Source organism: Manacus vitellinus, unplaced genomic scaffold (genome assembly GCF_001715985.3).
Source record: "Manacus vitellinus isolate BGI_N305 unplaced genomic scaffold, ASM171598v3 scaffold_7_pilon, whole genome shotgun sequence".
Lineage (NCBI taxonomy): Eukaryota > Metazoa > Chordata > Aves > Passeriformes > Pipridae > Manacus > Manacus vitellinus.
Genome location: NW_021940813.1, coordinates 2,766,107 through 2,776,754, shown reverse-complemented (window position 1 = coordinate 2,776,754; position 10,648 = coordinate 2,766,107). Strand labels below are relative to the sequence as shown.

At 38.5% G+C, this 10,648-nt stretch overlaps 1 protein-coding gene across 17 annotated transcripts in view; it reads left to right on the top strand.

The window, feature by feature from the left end:
* KDM6A (lysine demethylase 6A) overlaps positions 1–10,648 on the top strand; it is a 117,511-nt gene that overhangs the window by 82,103 nt on the left and 24,760 nt on the right. The gene's annotated exons all lie outside the window — the stretch shown is intronic.

Below are 10,648 nucleotides of genomic sequence, written 5' to 3'. Positions count from 1 at the left end.
TTGCAGCCAGTCCTTGTATCCTCTTGTCAGGCTGGTCCAAATACTCCCTTTCCTCCATGTTAGATTCCCAGTCCCTCCTTGCTTTGGTATCCACAGTCATCTTTTCTGGCTGGCCCTAGACCCTGTTTCAGGCCTTGTGTTTTCTTGCTGTTTGTGCCTCCTTCCCCTGTAGGTTTCTTTCCTTCTTCCATGGTAATTATTCCAGGTCCACTTTTATTTCAGAAGCTTGTCAACACAGATTTCTAAGGGAAAGTTTCAGTGTAGGGAAAATAGAGTGAAAAAGTTGTGAAATCTTGTTCCAGATAAATTGAATCTAATGTACAGATTACCAGATGGCCAGTATAGCTCTCTCTTAATAAAAATGTTTTTTGAGTTAAAAGAAGCACAACATATCAGACTTTTAAAAGCCTAAGAGCTTTAAAATAGTTGGAATATTGAAATATTTTATAACATCAGTTTGTACAATCCTCAGTTTCTTCTCAAAACCTGTGGATTTTTTTCATGAGACTCTGGCTACTGTAGAGAATATGGTTGAAAGGTCTATTTTAAACTGTAAAAAAGTTTTTGATATCTGCATCTAATGGTTACATCAATGTGTTTTTATTTCTAGCTTTTATATGATTGTTTTCTTATAGAAGAAAGACTTCTGAAATAGGGACGTGATACCAGTACATGTCAGATAAATTTGTTCCTTCAAAACATGTATCTTTTTCATGGGGTTTAAGGCTTAATTTCTGTAAAGGAGCTTGGATACAGCTCATACAAAAGGAAAATACATTGTTTGGGTTTTTTTTCTTTTACTTGTTATATAGATGTACTTTAGAGGTGCAGTACAAGCACTTCTGCTTAGATAAGGAACAACAGCAACAATGTTGAAAATTATGAATGTTAAAAAAATCAATCATGTTCAGTGCTGGTATTAAGCTCTTAAAAATACTTTTTCTTGATACAAGTAAGTCATACAGATTTAGTCTGTCATTACAAATCAGTGTTCTCATTGCAAAACTTATAAATAATCGCAGAAGGTTGAGGTGGGAGGTCCAGCAAGGGACGTCTGGAGATCATCTCATCCAGCCTCCCAGCTCACAGCAGGGCCAGCTAGAGCAGGTTGCTCAGGACTGTGTCCAGCCAGGTTTTGAATACTTCCAGGGATGGAGACTCCATAGCCTGCCTGTGGACAAGCTGTTCCAGTATTGGGTCACCCCTAAAGTTAAAAAAATCCTTGTTGTCTTATGTACCAGTGCATGGGGTTATTCTTCCCCTGCTGCAGGACTTAGAATCGTAGAATATGCTGAGTTAGAAGACACACATCAGGATCACTGAGTCCAACTCCTGGACCTGCACAGGACACCCCAACAATCCCACCATGTGCCTCAGAGCATTGTCCAAACTCGGCACTTCCCTTTGCTGAAATTCCTGTGATTCCTGTTGGCCCATTTCTCCCGCCTGTTGGTGTCCCTCTGAGTGGTCCCACGGCCATCTGGTGTATCAGCTTGTCCCTCAGTTCTGTACCAGAGATGGCTTTTTTTGGTAGTGATGGTTTCAGCATCTCCAGCTCGAGCACAGGAGCTCTTTGTGTGGTGGTTTGTGCTTTAGAAACCCAGTCCTGCAGTGAGTTGTGAGTCTCTCACGTTGCAGTGCAGACAGTTTTGACTCTTTGGGGGTGTAAGTCTTGGTCCATCTTATGTTCCACTTGATTAGCAGGTGCGTTGCTGTTGTTTTTTGTCTTCAGTCAGTAGCATGAACCTTTTTGGATGAGATGCATAATAGATAAGGGCAAAAAGGGGGGCCAGCCTCTAGAAGCCCTGGCAGTGACTGCAGTGTGGTTGTGCGGATTACACGGTGTTTTCCCAGGTGTCTTCATTGCTGGTGATGCTGGATGGCGCAGAGCATGGAAGGCTGGGCTGTAGAAATTCAGATAATATTTCTTAGCAGTGACTTCTGGCAAAGATATTGTTACCCTGTAAGCTACAGTGGTGTAGAAACGCAGCAAATTCAGCCACCTTTGCAGTAGCCAGTGGCCTGTGGCAGAGGAGGAGAGTGGGCTGAGGGCAATAATATCTTTAACTGCTGAAGCTAAATCTCTGGTCATGTGCTAGCAGGGTGCCTGGGAGACAGTAATTAGCTTTTCAAGTTCACATTTAGCGGCCTCCTCTGTGTAAACTATCTCAAAGTCCTTAGATTTTCCAGGTAGTCTTCTGAGAGATTTGCCTGCTTTCTCAAAAAAAAAAAAAATTCGAAATCCAAACAGGCTGAGAAATTGAAATGGAGCACGATACTTCCTGTAGCCATGTCTTAGAGTTGTCACCTTTTGTGAAAATGTTGCCCAAGATGCCTTTAAAGTTCACTGAAGTCCCTTTAATCACAAGCACGTGGTTATTTTGGCTTCTACTCTGCTGTTTTCCATACTGAACTGTGTTTACAGTTCTTTTAGTTGAAATATTATCTGTATTTTTCTGTGTTGGAATTCTTGTTGGAGTTTTTCCCATCTCAGTATATTTTACTCCAAAATATTTGATTTGGGATATATATATATGTGTGTTTGCTGTATTTTATATAGCAGGTGTGGTGGTTTTGAGCATAACTCTTTTTGATGTTAAAAAATGATATAAAAGCATGTTTATACCATTCTACAAAAAACCCTGCATCTGTTACTGTGACTGAGAGTTACTAGTTTCTAATGTTGTGGGATTTGATGACTAATACTCATCCATGTTATAGCAGTCTGTAGCCATGTGTTACAAAGATAAATTTCCTAAAAGAGAGAAAAAAATCAATAGGGAGCTTATTTTGTCATCTTTCAAATATTAAGTCTAATTGTAGCGTTCATTTCCAGGTGACACTTCTACACATATTACATAAAAATTAACAGCTTAACAGCTTTTTTTTTGTTTAATTTTTAATTGGGACCATGTATTTGTTCTTGCTGGTAGAAGTATAAAAATAGCTTCAATGTGTGGTGTTAGGATGAGTGCATTGCAAGTAGGCATAAAATAAACTGTTACAGGCTTTAATAAAACAAACTGTTACAGACTTTAAATTCTCTCTTGAAGTTTAAGCTGATCTGTCTTCAAAATTGGCACATAGCTTTTTTGGGAGAGTAATGGAAAATGAGGCCTCTATTCAAATGTTGCATTTTGATGGGTTTAATACACTAGTCTTCAAGGTTTTTATAGGTGAGATCTGGAGTTTGTGGTAAGTAGGAAAACGTAGAGCATTTTTACTACAAAAATCTTAATACAAGTGGTTGCTTTTGTGCTCATTGATGGAGGTGTTGTATTCCTAGTGATACCTAATTTCCAAGATAAAGGGAAGCTCATAAAGGTGTTTCACTTGGGTTCATATAGTCCTTATTTTCTACCAGGCTTACATAACCATAATTTTTCAACGGAGGTAAACTAATATTTTGCCCTGCCTAGTTTGCAGACAGCTCAGAAAGTGTTAGATGTGCCTTTTTTCCTTTGTTTCTTTCTTACTGAGTAGAGATTGAGAGCTCCCTCTTCAGCCTGTCTGCACCTTCATTCAGCAAGGCAGAGGACTTAGAAGGTGGATAATAAGGAAAGGTGAGCAGTGGTAAAAGTGGAGGAGAGACTTGTGGTTTTTTAGCAACTCTGAGGTCAAGAAATGCTTCAGTCTGGGCTGGGACTACTTTTGCAGGTTTAGAGACAGGACCTCTCCTAGTCAAATGATGCTTTCTGGAAAGTCTCTGCATGTGTTTGCTGATAATAACAAGAGATTCTGAGAAATTTTGTGGGACTAACAACAAGGTTAATCTTTAGTGTAAGCTTGAAGTGTAAAGGCAGCAGCTAGTTTCCCATATGTGAAAATTCTGTTGGGCTCATTATTGCTGTAACTCACCTGTGCTGGGCTGGTTACCTGTTAGGGGAAAGCTTCTGTCTACATGCTTTTTTCATATGAATAAAAATAATAACTATATAACAAAAACACTATATAATATATTAATAGTGGGGATTTTCCCCTGCCATTCTTATATACCTGACAGTTTATATACAGGAATTTGAGGATAAGGCTGTTCCAGCCATGTTTTGTTTGTTTTAATATTTGTAGAGTTTAATATTTGTTTTAATATTTTTGCTTTGTTTTAATATTTGTAGAGTTTGAGTATGTACAGGCATGCACATGACAGCTCTGGAGCAGCAGAGTTGTCATAGGTGTTGTGTGCATGATTCACATAGGGAAAAAGGTCTAGGAGGGAGAATATTGAAAGATAATCTCCTGAAAGCCCTGTTCATTTGGAAAATAAGTCCACATTTATGCATAGTAGAAGAAGTTTATATACTAATATATCATGAACTTCAATACTGCATGTTAACCTTTCTTTTAACACAGAGGAAGGTAATGCAAAAGCAAAGAATTGAAAGTAGTTCCCATTGTACTGGGTACATTTGGGTGCTATCTCTGTAAGTGATATCTTGAGGCTTTAAAGTGAATTTGTGACCAAAAGTGTTGATTTTTAGAATTACTGTAAAAATTAAAGAAAAGCTATCCAGAGCAGAAAACCTGAAAAATAATTATTTTATTTCTTTTTTCCTTTAAAGGAAAAAAAAAAAAAAGACAACCCCCCAAACACCTGTGCTAGAATAAACTTCATGCACGAGGAGAGGGGAGTTGTCCTGAAGTTTTAGTTTTTATATATTGGAGCTACACTGTATTATGTACAGTGTACATAATACAGTACAATATCCATAATTATGTACAACTACACAGTATATGTGTTGGTATATGTCGGTTGTTACATACACACCCTTATTTTATTTGATATGTTCAGAAAGACACTCTGGCTTCATCTCCTATGTAGATAATTATATTCTCTTATCTTCTGTCTTATTCTTCTTGCTGTCTGACAATAGTTACTTGGTACAATGTGTTGCGCTGTTGTCTTGATGGTATTCTCTAGGGGAAAACAGACATTTTGACAGGTAGGAACAGGTGGATGGGACTTGGTTTTTTTATAACTGGAGCACTAGATTAATCATTGTTGTTTTCCTCCTCATTATTCTGCATTTGGCTCTGTTTACTGTATGCTTACTTCAAAACCAGAGTGTTTATGGTACTTTTAAGTCGCCTCCTCAGAAATCTACTTGGTAAATAGTCTTTTTCATCAAGTGCTTACGGGTTTAAAAAAAGTCTTGTCTAAGAGAAGCCATTTTTTGCATCTTTCAGACCCATCAGGTTTATTTGTGCTTAGAGCACAAAAGACTTGGAATTAGCAGCAGTTTGGGATTAAGTAATGCACAAGAGTCGATTGACTACAATTGACCTACTGCAGGATAGTGAAGTGCAGGATAATGAAGTTCCTCATCTCACAGGAGGGATTTTATCAGGAAGCAACATGGTAATGCTCCACCAAAAACTGACCTCTTAATGTTGCTCGGATTTTGTGTGTTGCTTAAGAACAAAGAAACATCAGAGATAGGGAAGTATAAAATAAAATTGGAATTAGGCAAAAATAAATGCTGGGAGACTGTAATTTTGCTTTATGTAAACAAGTGTTGTCTTAATAAAAGCTGCTCAAGTGAAGCCATTAGGTGAAACGAGATGCTTTGTATCATAAAATGCAAAACACGTGCCGAATAGAAAACTCCATTTCGTTGTCCTTTTATTAGGTGTGAATGGGTTGTCTGGTCTGTGGAAAGACACTTGGTAAATGTTTTGTTTTGCCAAAGACTAAAGTGAGCACTTAAGTAGGGCAAGATAATTGCAGAGGCTGAAAAGTTTCTTTATATCCGTCTTCCTCGGCGAGAATGTTGAGGAGATATTTAACAGAGCCCTATTCTGTTCCCGGGGTGAAATGAGGTTGTTCAGGAGGCTGAGAAGGGGTCAGACGTAGCAATTGATACTTCTACAAGGAGCTTCCCTTGAAGGGCCAGACAATGTCAGTGAAAAGCCACAAGGAATTGAGAAATGCAGGAGCTGAGCTGCTTTCACTCGAATATGCAAATCTCATTAAGATGCTGTTTTGGAGAACAGTAGGGTGGCAAATGCGCTCATCTCGTTAAACTGCTGTTGGAGTGTAAGGATGAAAAGGAATTGAGGAGGTGATTCTGGGAAGTGTAAGTGTGATTTGGTTAGTCTTTCCTACCAATAAAACTGATTGCAACAGTAAATTTTAAGGTGGTTATAAAACAACTAAATTACTATGTTTGGTAAACTGTTTACATAGTAAAGTAAATATCTTTAAGCCTCTGAGCAAATTAACAGATAAAAGAGTGTACTATTAAATTAATTATCCTTCCAGAGATTCCTAGAGAAAAATCTCCTGTTGACGTCACTACAAAAAAAAAAAAAACAACAACACAACCCCAAGTAATTTTTGAGAATAAGTGAAAACCGTGAAATTAAAATAAAAAAATATGCTAAGAATAATTGCTCTGAGTTTGTTATTAGAAAAGCTGATGGTTAATACATGGGGAAAAGAAGAAGAGTGTGCTGCTTTGTCTGGTTGTGTATCAGGTTTCCTTAAAGAGACTGTTATCAAGGGCTCTTTTCTGTGCTCTTAGAAATGTAAGTATCTTTTCCCTGTGAGCAATCCTTCTGAAAGGAGAATTAATGAAACATTATCACAAGACTTGAGATTTAACACTTGAGCTGTTTATTTCTACTGAAGTGAAACCAGCTGATTTCTTGCTCAGTGTTTCATCTAATTACCATCCTGGAGGAGGGATAAAAATCCAGTATCCATCTCGGTCAGGAGAGTCTGCCAGTTATCCTTTCTAAAACCAAGCTGAGGTCAAGTCCTTCCTTCAAGCAAGTAGAGAAGTTCCTGAGCTGACTTGTTTCATTTCTTATAAAAGACATAAGAAATATCTTTGTTATTATTTTTTTTCTCGTAATTTCTTAATTTATTTCACAGCCTCGAAAGAACAGGCAAAGCCCCAAACAAAACTTCTGTTTGATAACGATTTAGAGAAATCTGTGCAGGAGGTCCTTAAACAGTTCTGAAAAGCCCAGCTGGGTAAGGGGGCACCTTGGTGTCAGCTGGAAGTTGCTGTTGTCATTTTTATGGTGATGCGTGGAAAGACTAATTTGAAAACTCTGAAGCATTTTTGAACTTGAAGGCTTTAATTGGGCTTAATTGGGGGAAGCAAAGGAGAGGTGTAGGTTAGATGGTAGCGTGTATTAAAAGAGGCTACTAAGCTGAGGGAAGCCAGTTCAGGACTCACTGATTTGAGAACTCTTTGGTCCAGAGGAAAAGAGCCAGAGTCTGTTTGAGGGAAGTGTTTTGTGGCTAAGGAGCTGGATTAAGTTTATGTTTTGTTCTTAAAAACAAGGAAAGCAGTTCTTGTTTTATTGAGAATTCTCTTTACAAGCAAAAGATTCTTTGGCTTCAGGGCAGAATTGCTCAGTTGCTCTAAAGGCACAGTTACTTCTGGCACATGAACTTTACTGTAGCAAACGTTTTAAGAAAAAAATTTGAAATACTGTGATTTCACAAGCTAAACCCTGCTTAGAATAAGAGATTATTTTTTGTTCAAGAGGCAAATACAGAAATCTGCAGATGGAAGCGGAATTATCTGGGAGTGAAAAACCATAGGAAAGATTTATAGTTTAGGGGGGAAGGCAAGTGTATGAAAATGTTTGGTGCCACTTGTTATAATGCTTTTCTTACATAAGTCATTAATGTGATTCTGTTTGTCTTACAGGCTAAGAGCAAGGTGATTAGCAAATGAAATAGAAAGATGTAAAAAGTCATTAAGCAAAGAAAAAAAAGGAACATTACTTCTTACATAACATATAATTAACCTATGAAATTCACTGCCAACCTGTACTATTGAGGTCAAAACCAGAACAGAATTCAAAACCAATTAGAAATACATTTGCATAATGAGAAAATCCACAATTCTATTGTAGGGTTTTCTGTAGGTTTGAAACGAGAGATCTCCGGGAGTATTGCCAGCCTAGTACCTGGTTGTGAAAGGCTGGGGTAGAGAACTGCATGATAAACAGGTTGTATAATTAATTATCTGGTATTACTTGCATTTAAGCATAATGTAAGCGTGACTTGAGTTCTGTATTGCCCTTTGAGAGCTCCTCTGTCTCTCTCTTCTGGCTACAGAAGGAGCTTGGGGAGGTTGAGCTTGGAAAGCCCAAGTTGGGTGTTGTGTGTAACCACCTCCTTCCAGAGAGACGGGGGTTGACAGACGTTTCTCTGTGGTTTTGTAATAACTCATGGTATGAAAGCAACTGATGTTATCTGTTAATTGTGAAGGGTGGGTATTTCTGTTTTGAGTCAGGACTGGGTTGAGTAAGTGCTGTGCATCCCAGTGCTACAGCTGATTCCTTCTGCAGGCACATTTTAAAAATCTCTTGTTCCTTCTTATTTGTAGATTAATTTATTCTGATAGAATTGAGATAGAGCATCAAATAAATCCACAGTTCCTTGTATTCATTTTAAATGTGATTTTTATTGGGAGAAGAGAGGGTATTAATTTTGTTCTTCAGAATAACTATAATCTCTTGAGCGGTAAAACCTTGTAATTCTCATACAGCTAATCCTCAAATAATAATTCACTTAAACTACCTTCACAACAAAAATAACTGCTTAAGTGCAAATAATTGTAACTTAGTCTGTTTTGACCTGTAAATTACACCTAAAATCCAAATGTATGGATAACTGGAAATTGTTCAGGAGCTTTTCATTATCATCAAAAAGTCATAATCTCCCAATGGAAAACAAAAAAGGGCAAATATTTTCAGAAGTACTGAAGCTAAGAGTTCTAGAAAACACAGAAATTACATTTGGAAGAGGAAAAACCATAGACAAGAATGAAAAAGAAGAAACACAAAAAAATACCAACGTTAATGACTGCACAGAACTTTTAGAACTGTCTGTAGAGGCAAGAGGGTTCAGTAAACATTTTTGTTCTGTGCTTGGGAAAAAGGCAGATAAAACGTTCACATCATGAGATGTACAATAACACACTCCCTGTTTTCACAATATTCAAGGAGAAGGTTAAACAGTAGTTATACTTAAATCTGGCATTTTTAAGCCAGAGGCCCAGATAACATACATCCAAGAGCTCTGAAAGGGTAGGCCAGAGGATTGTTTATCCTTCATGATGATTTTTTTTTAATACAGTTCTTGGAAAACAGGAAAGGTTCCAGAGGACTTGAAGAGCACTATGGAACTACTTTCTGAGAAATAGACATAATTTTCTCAGTCTGACATTAGGCTTGAGTGAAATAATAAAACTATTGAGATAATTAATTTAATAAATTTAAAGGGTGGTAATTAATGATAATTATTCTTGGTTCTCAGAAGATAGGTTTGATCATGTAAACTTGAATTATTCTTGATGTTGTTGAGAGTTTTGGTAATAAAATAGAGTTAAAATCGGTTCAGCTTTGTAACACAAGTAGCTTTAAAGTTGCATTATATAATTTTTTTAGTCAGCTGGGATGACACAAGGCCGATACAGCACCTAAGAAGTGTTTAGCAACTACCTGATAAGCTTCATGTGATTGGAAATGGTTCAGTGATACTGCCTTGAGATCAGATTTTGGTCTTGTTTTATTTAGTTTTTAATAGTGGTGTGGAGTTCCAGCAGGGGAGTCTCTAAGGCTGGAGCTGGAGTCTACCTTCCTGTGGGGCAGGGAGATCCTGCCTGCATAACAAGCTGCCGTGACAATAGTAAACTCGAGGGAAGGAGTGTGGTAGGTGGATGAAGGCTTCATCTCAGGTTAAGCCATCAGCCTCCATTTGTCAGGATATTGTTAAGTTATTTGTGCTGCTCTTTGCTAAAAGCACAGGCTGGGGAGTGGGGGCTGTGTAATGAAGGGGAGAGGTGACTGTTGTGAAACAAACTGTGTCACACCTGTTCTCCTGGTCACCTGCGTGTCTTGGTACAGCCAGAGGGAAAGTTTTTCTCTGAGATTGAAGGCTGTAATCTGGTTTTTATAGGAGGTGTGGGAATGTATCCTAGAAAGCAGTAGAGTAGGAAAAAAAGAGGTGTTTTAATGAATGTGATAATTGATTATTCAAGAGATCCCATGATGACATGAAATAATCCCAAGCAACCGGCGATAGGAAAAGAGGACATAGCCTTAAACTGTGCCAGGGGGCTTAGATTGGACATTAGGAAGAATTTCTTCACAGAAAGGGTGATTAGACATTGGAGTGGGCTGCCCAGGGAGGTGATGGAGTCACTGTCCCTGGAGGGGTTTAAGGACAGAATGGATGTGGCACTCAGTGCCATGGTCTGGTTGACAAGGTTGGACTGGATGATCTCAGAGGTCTTTTCCAGCCTAACTGATTCTGTGAAATCGAGGTACCTGTTTCATCCATGGTGGTTGATGTTGCTTCTAAGTGTGGGCAGTGTGAGTTGGGTCCTCAGGATGAAGCCCTTGAGTTGCTTTCACCCATCAAGTAACTTGCCCTGGACTGAGTAGCTGCAGCTGTGGCTCAGGACAGGCTGCACTTCTGAGCTTGGCAGCTGCTCCTGCCTTCTCTTCCCACTGTGGGAGTGAAGGGTGTTCTCCTACCCTCATAGTCCATGACAAGCCAGTTTCCTGTGGAAAGTCAATTAAAATGAGTGAAGCCTGTCCTTCTCTTCATTCCTCCATCACAGTGTTGTAGGTGACTGGGTATCCAGTTTCTTTATGGGGCCTGTTTTGTCTTGAGCAGTGC